The 9,244-nt window shown below is 49.5% G+C and overlaps 1 long non-coding RNA gene across 1 annotated transcript in view; it reads left to right on the top strand.

The window, feature by feature from the left end:
- Positions 1-1,130: 1,130 nt before the first annotated feature.
- The window catches only part of LOC124018331, a 45,928-nt gene continuing 37,814 nt past the window's right edge, over positions 1,131-9,244 (top strand). Inside the window, exon 1 of the long non-coding RNA XR_006835607.1 lies at positions 1,131-1,228. This is a non-coding gene — a long non-coding RNA (uncharacterized LOC124018331). The remainder of the gene's footprint in view (positions 1,229-9,244) is intronic.

Below are 9,244 nucleotides of genomic sequence, written 5' to 3'. Positions count from 1 at the left end.
TACACACCCACCAGGACTGACAGGACTGCTGCCTAGTCCACCATACCGGGACTGCAGGGTGCCACCAGTGCGTTACACACCTTTGGACTAGTATCCGAGCTGACAAGGTACAAACCTGTCGTTCTGCCCCTGAACAAGGCAGTTAACCCACTGTTCCTAGGCCGGCAATGCAAATAAGAATTTGTTCTTACACTGACTTCCCTTGTTAAATAAAAGGTTAAAAAAAATCTGCTTTTTTTTTTTTTTTTTTTACACACCCACCATAACTGCTTTCAAGTCGACTGTCTCTTATGGTTGAATAAAATATTGAACCAGAATTACCTCTGCTGGGAGAGGTTGTGTCTGAAATATATTATTCAAGTCCTCTAAGTGTACTCTCTCCTCTTTCTCTCTCTCTCCTTCCCCCTCTCTCTCTCTCTCTCTCTCTCTCTCTCTCTCTCTCTCTCTCTCTCTCTCTCTCTCTCTCTCTCTCTCTCTCTCTCTCTCTCCCTTTCTCTCTCTCTCCTTCCTTCCTTCCTTCCTTCCTTCCTTCCTTCCTTCCTTCCTTCCTTCCTTCCTTCCTTCCTTCCCTCTCTCTCTCTCTCCTTCCCCCTCTCTCTCTTTCTCTTGCTGCAGCGCAGAAAAGCGCTTATAACGGTGCGCCTTTGCGGACGGCGAACGTAAAGACGGATTGACGTCCGTAAGGAGCGCTTCTGGAGAAGCACATGGTCTCGTTAACGAAAGACAACAAACACTTCGTCTGTAAATTCCTTTTTTTGGAGGAACTCCCTAACTGTTGTCATCGGAAGGAAAATAAACGACCACCTATTTCAATGTAGTTAATGACACGTTTACTGGTCAAATTGTGGGGCTTCTCTCCAAAGTGCTTGATGCGCTTTTAACATCGTTGGATATAAAGTCTGTTCCAGGGGAGTCGGAGGTTGCTGGAGTGGAGCGGGTGAGGACTGAGAAGGATTTCCTAACCGTCTCTCTTTCCTCATACTTGATCATATTTCATGAAGTCCTTTGGGTGTTACACATCAGCTGTTCCACTGTATTTTATGGTCGTGCTGCCGTGAGACAGTTGGAAAGTCGCGACCCGTTCATCCGCTGCCGTTCACCCGCACAATGACCTACCGGCGGACCTACGGGAGTCAGACAGTTACCGTGTTTTTGATCGTTCTTCATGTTTTGTCAATTACAATATGCTTCGGTGAAGATGTGCGCTCCTCCAACAAGACCACTGAAGGTAAGAACTGGAGACCGAATTAAATGTATTTTGACAAATGCATTATTTATTCTTGGCTTTGCAATGAAAACAGGCGCTACATTTTAAAAGACGAATCAAAAACAGGCGTTGCATTTAAAAAATCTGAATCATTGTTTGATAACTATATATGACATTTTCCCCTGGGCACACACTGGTTGAATCAACGTTGTTACCACGTCATTTAAATGAAATAACGTTGAACCAACGTGGGTTCAGTCTTTTGTATGTTTGGTTTCTGTGTAACAGTATAACTTTAGACCGCCCCCTCGCCCCATACCCGGGCGCTAACCAGGGATCCTCTGCACACATCAACAACAGTCACCCACGAAGCATCGTTTACCCATCGCTCCACAAAAGCCGAGGCCCTTGCAGAGCAAGCGGGAGACCCCCTGGTATTACATGGTGTTGACAGAACCGATTAAAACGCTATTTAGCGCGCACCACCGCTAATTAGCCAGCCGTTTCACATCAGTTACATCTGCATCATTCTTTAAATCAGTGAAATCAATACGCTGGCGTTATAAACACTTGGTTATAACACTCATATAATGTACAACGCCCCGCTATAATATTCAATCAGAAAATAACCTGGGTAAGGTGTCTTTGGAGCAAGGTGCAAGATTTATGCAATTATGAATTGTAAAACATTTAGAAATGAGGTAGATGGAGAGATTGCAGTTTCACTGATGATATTCTATTAAGATGAAGGTCTGGCAACCATCTTAAAACCATGACAACTTTATTAGAATAAAAGTTGAAAGTTAACTAATATCAAGAGTAGAACACATCAATCACATCTTATTCAGAGGGTTTAGAGAAGCAGAGCAGACAGACAGACCTTTAGGAGAACAGAACAGAGCAGACAGACAGACCTTTAGGAGAACAGAGCAGACAGACAGACCTTTAGGAGAACAGAGCAGACAGACAGACCTTTAGGAGAACAGAACAGACAGACAGACCTTTAGGAGAACAGAGCAGACAGACAGACCTTTAGGAGAACAGAACAGACAGACAGACAAACTTTAGGAGAACAGAACAGACAGACAGACCATCAGGAGAACAGATCAGAGCAGTTAGACAGACCATCAGGAGAACAGAGCAGACAGACAGACCATCAGGAGAACAGAGCAGACAGACAGACCATCAGGAGAACAGAGCAGTCAGACAGACAGACCATCAGGAGAACAGAGCAGACAGACAGACCATCAGGAGAACAGAGCAGACAGACAGACAGACCATCAGGAGAACAGAGCAGACAGACAGACCATCAGGAGAACAGAGCAGACAGACAGACCATCAGGAGAACAGAGCAGACAGACAGACCATCAGGAGAACAGAGCAAAGAGACAGACAGACCATCAGGAGAACAGAGCAGACAGACAGACCATCAGGAGAACAGAACAGTCAGACAGACAGACCATCAGGAGAACAGAACAGTCAGACAGACAGACCATCAGGAGAACAGAACAGAACAGAACAGTCAGACAGACAGACAGACCATCAGGAGAACAGAACAGACAGACAGACCTTTAGGAGAACAGAACAGAGCAGACAGACAGACAGACCTTTAGGAGAACAGAACAGTCAGACAGACAGACCATCAGGAGAACAGAACAGACAGACAGACCTTTAGGAGAACAGAACAGTCAGACAGACAGACAGACCATCAGGAGAACAGAACAGGCAGACAGACCTTTAGGAGAACAGAACAGAGCAGACAGACAGACAGACCTTTAGGAGAACAGAACAGAACAGAACAGACAGACCTTTAGGAGAACAGAACAGAACAGACAGACAGACCTTTAGGAGAACAGAACAGACAGACAGACAGACCTTTAGGAGAACAGAACAGAGCAGACAGACAGACCTTTAGGAGAACAGAACAGAACAGACAGACAGACCTTTAGGAGAACAGAACAGAGCAGACAGACAGACCTTTAGGAGAACAGAACAGACAGACAGACAGACAGACCTTTAGGAGAACAGAACAGAGCAGACAGACAGACCTTTAGGAGAACAGAACAGAACAGAGCAGACAGACAGACAGACCTTTAGCAGAACAGAACAGAGCAGACAGACAGACCTTTAGGAGAACAGAACAGAACAGACAGACAGACCTTTAGGAGAACAGAACAGACAGACAGACAGACCTTTAGGAGAACAGAACAGAGCAGACAGACAGACCTTTAGGAGAACAGAACAGAGCAGACAGACAGACCTTTAGGAGAACAGAACAGAATAGAACAGACAGACAGACCTTTAGCAGAACAGAACAGACAGACAGACCTTTAGGAGAACAGAGCAGACAGACAGACCTTTAGGAGAACAGAACAGAACAGACAGACAGACCTTTAGGAGAACAGAACAGACAGACAGACAGACAGACAGACAGACAGACAGACAGACAGACAGACAGACAGACAGACAGACAGACAGACAGACAGACAGACAGACAGACAGACAGACAGACAGACAGACAGACAGACAGACAGACAGACAGACAGACAGACCTTTAGGAGAACAGAACAGAGCAGACAGACAGACCATCAGGAGAACAGAACAGTCAGACAGACAGACCATCAGGAGAACAGAACAGTCAGACAGACAGACAGACCATCAGGAGAACAGAACAGTCAGACAGACAGACAGACCATCAGGAGAACAGAACAGTCAGACAGACAGACAGACAGACCATCAGAAGAACAGGTTGGAGGAATAGAGGAAGAGAGAAGAGGTTGGTGGAGGAGGAGAGGAAGAGAGAAGAGGATGGTGGAGGAGGAGAGGAAGAGAGAAGAGGTTGGTGGAGGAGGAGAGGAAGAGAGAAGAGGATGGGAGAGGAGGAGAGGAAGAGAGAAGCGGTTGGTGGAGGAGGAGAGGAAGAGAGAAGAGGTTGGTGGAGGAGGAGAGGAAGAGAGAATAGGATGGTGGAGGGGAGAGAAGAGGTTGGTGGAGGAGGAGAGGAAGAGAGAAGAGGATGGTGGAGGAGGAGAGGAAGAGAGAAGAGGTTGGTGGAGGAGGAGAGGAAGAGAGAAGAGGTTGGTGGAGGAGGAGAGGAAGAGAGAAGAGGATGGTGGAGGAGGAGAGGAAGAGAGAAGAGGTTGGTGGAGGAGGAGAGGAAGAGAGAAGAGGATGGTGGAGGGGAGAGAGAAGAAGTTGGTGGAGGAGGAGAGGAAGAGAGAATAGGATGGTGGAGGAGGATGGAAGAGAGAAGAGGAGGGTGGAGGAGGAGAGAAAGAGAGAAGAGGTTGGTGGAGGAGGAGAGGAAGAGAGAAGAGGATGGTGGAGGAGGAGAGGAAGAGAGAAGGTTGGTGGGAGGAGAGGAAGAGAGAAGAGGGATGGATGGTGGAGGAGGAGAGGAAGAGAGAAGAGGATGGTGGAGGAGGAGAGAAAGAGAGAAGAGGATGGTGGAGGAGGAGAGGAAGAGAGAAGAGGATGGTGGAGGAGGAGAGGAAGAGAGAAGAGGTTGGTGGAGGAGGAGAGGAAGAGAGAAGAGGATGGTGGAGGAGGAGAGGAAGAGAGAAGAGGATGGTGGAGGAGGAGAGAGAAGAGAGAAGAGGTTGGTGGAGGAGGAGAGGAAGAGAGAAGAGGATGGTGGAGGAGGAGAGGAAGAGAGAAGAGGTTGGTGGAGGAGGAGGTGGAGGAAGAGAGAAGAGGATGGTGGAGGAGGAGAGAAAGAGAGAAGAGGATGGTGAAGGAGGAGAGGAAGAGAGAAGAGGATGGTGGAGGAGGAGAGGAAGAGAGAAGAGGTTGGTGGAGGAGGAGAGGAAGAGAGAAGAGGATGGTGGAGGAGGAGAGGAAGAGAGAAGAGGATGGTGGAGGGGGAGAGGAAGAGGATGGTGGAGGAGGAGAGGAAGAGAGGAAGAGGATGGTGGAGGAGGAGAGGAGAGAAGAGGATGGTGGAGGAGAAAGAGAGAAAGAGAGAAGAGGTTGGTGGAGGAGGAGAGGAAGAGAGAAGAGGATGGTGGAGGAGGAGAGAGAGGAAGAGAGAAGAGGATGGTGGAGGAGGAGAGGAAGAGAGAAGAGGATGGTGGAGGAGGAGAGAAAGAGAGAAGAGGATGGTGGAGGAGGAGAGGAAGAGAGAAAAGGTTGGTGGAGGAGGAGAGGAAGGAGAAGAGGATGGTGGAGGAGGAGAGGAAGAGAGAAGAGGTTGGTGGAGGAGGAGAGGAAGAGAGAAGAGGTTGGTGGAGGAGGAGAGGAAGAGAGAGAGAGGATGGAGGAGGGGGACAGGAAGAAGAGAAGAGGTTGGTGGAGGAGGAGGAGGAAGGAGAGAAGAGATGGTGGAGGAGGAGAGGAAGAGAGAAGAGGATGGAGGAGGGGGACAGGAAGAGAGACGATGTTGGTGGAGGAGGAGAGGAAGAGAGAAGAGGATGGAGGAGGGGGACAGGAAGAGAGGAAGAGAAGAGGTTGGTGGAGGAAGAGAGGAAGAGAGAAGAGGTTGGAGGAGGAGGAGAGGAAGAGAGAAGAGATTGGTGGAGGAAGATTTCATTTATTTATTCCCAGTTTATTACCCAAGGCATTTCCTGTTGTGGCATGACGAACTCATCATTAACCACATCATCAGGCCCATTGTGTGTGAGAACCTGGACAAAGCAGCGTTTAACAGGAAGTAAATACCTGGTCAATGGTCGTTAAGGGGCTCGCTTGTTAAGGGCTGATTAGGAGAGAGATTCCCCCTGGGTAAACTGCTGGGAACAGGTGCTTATAAACAAACAAGAGGAGACTGGATAGAAGCTGGCTGTGTGTGTGTGTGTGTGTGTGTGTGTGTGTGTGTGTGTGTGTGTGTGTGTGTGTGTGTGTGTGTGTGTGTGTGTGTGTGTGTGTCTGAGAAGCATTGTGAAAGCATGTTGTAGTGGAGTAATGCTGACTGTGAACCAGCACGGCGTCTGTCTTCAACATCTCATTTAAAAGGGAAATGAGTGGAAATCATTAGTGAAGGAACTATTTTATGAGTTGTGTGTGTGTGTGTGTGTGTGTGTGTGTGTGTGTGTGTGTGTGTGTGTGTGTGTGTGTGTGTGTGTGTGTGTGTGTGTGTGTGTGTGTGTGTGTGTGTGTGTGTGTGTGTGTGTGTGTGTGTGTGTGTGTGTGTGTGTGTGTGTGTGTGTGTGTGTGACTATTTCTGTTTCCTTTTATTCTCTGATGAGAAACTCTGTCAGCCAGGAATTCAAGGTTGTTAGACACTCTGTCAGAGTGGTGTGTCTCTGTCCTGTCCTGAATGTTTCATCCTGTCTTGTCTGGTGGTGTGTCTCTGTCCTGTCCTGAATGTTTCATTCTGTCCTGTCTGGTGGTGTGTCTCTGTCCTGTCCTGTCTGGTGGTGTGTCTCTGTCCTGTCCTGTCTGGTGGTGTGTCTCTGTCCTGTCCTGTCTGGTGGTGTGTCTCTGTCCTGTCCTGTCTGGTGGTGTGTCTCTGTCCTGTCCTGTCTGGTGGTGTGTCTCTGTCCTGTCCTGTCTGGTGGTGTGTCTCTGTCCTGTCCTGTCTGGTGGTGTGTCTCTGTCCTGTCTGGTTGTGTGTCTCTGTCCTGTCCTGTCTGGTGGTGTGTCTCTGTCCTGTCTGGTTGTGTGTCTCTGTCCTGTCCTGTCTGGTGGTGTGTCTCTGTCCTGTCCTGTCTGGTGGTGTGTCTCTGTCCTGTCCTGTCTGGTGGTGTGTCTCTGTCCTGTCTGGTTGTGTGTCTCTGTCCTGTCCTGTCTGGTGGTGTGTCTCTGTCCTGTCTGGTGGTGTGTCTCTGTCCTGTCCTGTCTGGTGGTGTGTCTCTGTCCTGTCCTGTCTGGTGGTGTGTCTCTGTCCTGTCTGGTGGTGTGTCTCTGTCCTGTCCTGTCTGGTGGTGTGTCTCTGTCCTGTCCTGTCTGGTGGTGTGTCTCTGTCCTGAAGGTTTCATCCTGTCCTGTCTGGTGGTGTGTCTCTGTCCTGTCTGGTGGTGTGTCTCTGTCCTGTCCTGTCTGGTGATGTGTCTCTGTCCTGTCCTGTCTGGTGGTGTGTCTCTGTCCTGTCCTGTCTGGTGGTGTGTCTCTGTCCTGTCCTGTCTGGTGATGTGTCTCTGTCCTGTCTGGTGGTGTGTCTCTGTCCTGTCCTGTCTGGTGGTATGTCTCTGTCCTGTCTGGTGGTGTGTCTCTGTCCTGTCTGGTGGTGTGTCTCTGTCCTGTCCTGTCTGGTGGTGTGTCTCTGTCCTGTCCTGTCTGGTGGTGTGTCTCTGTCCTGTCCTGTCTGGTGGTGTGTCTCTGTCCTGTCCTGTCTGGTGGTGTGTCTCTGTCCTGTCTGGTGATGTGTCTCTGTCCTGTCCTGTCTGGTGGTGTGTCTCTGTCCTGTCCTGTCTGGTGGTGTGTCTCTGTCCTGTCCTGTCTGGTGGTGTGTCTCTGTCCTGTCCTGTCTGGTGGTGTGTCTCTGTCCTGTCCTGTCTGGTGGTGTGTCTCTGTCCTGTCCTGTCTGGTGGTGTGTCTCTGTCCTGTCTGGTGATGTGTCTCTGTCCTGTCCTGTCTGGTGGTGTGTCTCTGTCCTGTCCTGTCTGGTGGTGTGTCTCTGTCCTGAAGGTTTCATCCTGTCCTGTCTGGTGGTGTGTCTCTGTCCTGTCTGGTGATGTGTCTCTGTCCTGTCCTGTCTGGTGGTGTGTCTCTGTCCTGTCCTGTCCTGTCTGGTGGTGTGTCTCTGTCCTGTCCTGTCTGGTGGTGTGTCTCTGTCCTGTCCTGTCTGGTGGTGTGTCTCTGTCCTGTCCTGTCTGGTGATGTGTCTCTGTCCTGTCTGGTGGTGTGTCTCTGTCCTGTCCTGTCTGGTGGTGTGTCTCTGTCCTGTCTGGTGGTGTGTCTCTGTCCTGTCTGGTGGTGTGTCTCTGTCCTGTCCTGTCTGGTGGTGTGTCTCTGTCCTGTCCTGTCTGGTGGTGTGTCTCTGTCCTTTCCTGTCTGGTGGTGTGTCTCTGTCCTGTCTGGTTTCATCCTGTCCTGGCTGGTGGTGTGTCTCTGTCCTGTCCTGTCTGGTGGTGTGTCTCTGTCCTGTCCTGTCTGGTGTGTGTCTCTGTCCTGTCCTGAAGACTTCATCCTGTCCTGTCTGGTGGTGTGTCTCTGTCCTGTCTGGTGGTGTGTCTCTGTCCTGTCTGGTGGTATGTCTCTGTCCTGTCTGGTGGTGTGTCTCTGTCCTGTCCTGTCTGGTTGTGTGTCTCTGTCCTGAAGACTTCATCCTGTCTTGTCTGGTGGTGTGTCTCTGTCCTGGCTGAAAGCACTTGATCTGATGGATGGATGTGTCCCAAATGACCCTATGGCCAAAAGTAATGCACTACATAGGATGGGTCTGGTCAAAAGTAGTGCACTACATAGGGAATAAGGTGCTATTTGGACCGTGACCCTTAGTGTGAGACTGTGTTTACTCGCCAGCTGTGCTGTTTCCTTCAGCCAGACTCACTTTCTCTGCTTAGACAGCTGAGGATAAACCACATGGCTGAAGCAAAAGAAAGATGAATTGGAATTGAAGGGTGTAATTTATTTATTTGAAGGATCTGCTTCCAAACGCATTATAAATATTATCACAAAAGAATACACTCGCTGTTCCTGGTGAAATATATGATATCTGGTTCTCATAATAAACGTTTCATGGAACAAATGGTGAACTGTAGTTTCTAGCAGGGTTTGGGAGGAAGTGTAGTTTCTAGCAGGGTTGGGGAGGAACTGGTGATGATCTGTAGTTTCTAGCAGGGTTGGGGAGGAAGTGGTGGTGATCTGTAGTTTCTAGCAGGGTCGGGGAGGAACTGGTGGTGATCTGTAGTTTCTAGCAGGGTTGGGGAGGAAGTGTAGTTTCTAGCAGGGTTGGGGAGGAAGTGTAGTTTCTAGCAGGGTTGGGGAGGAACTGGTGGTGATCTGTAGTTTCTAGCAGGGTCGGGAGGAACTGGTGGTGATCTGTAGTTTCTAGCAGGGTTGGGGAGGAAGTGTAGTTTCTAGCAGGGTTGGGGAGGAACTGGTGGTGATCTGTAGTTTCTAGCAGGGTTGGGGAGGAAGTGTAGTTTCTAGCAGGGTTGG

This window comes from Oncorhynchus gorbuscha, unplaced genomic scaffold (assembly GCF_021184085.1).
Source record: "Oncorhynchus gorbuscha isolate QuinsamMale2020 ecotype Even-year unplaced genomic scaffold, OgorEven_v1.0 Un_scaffold_480, whole genome shotgun sequence".
Taxonomy (NCBI): Eukaryota; Metazoa; Chordata; class Actinopteri; order Salmoniformes; family Salmonidae; genus Oncorhynchus; species Oncorhynchus gorbuscha.
This window is presented reverse-complemented; position numbering and strand designations above follow the sequence as displayed.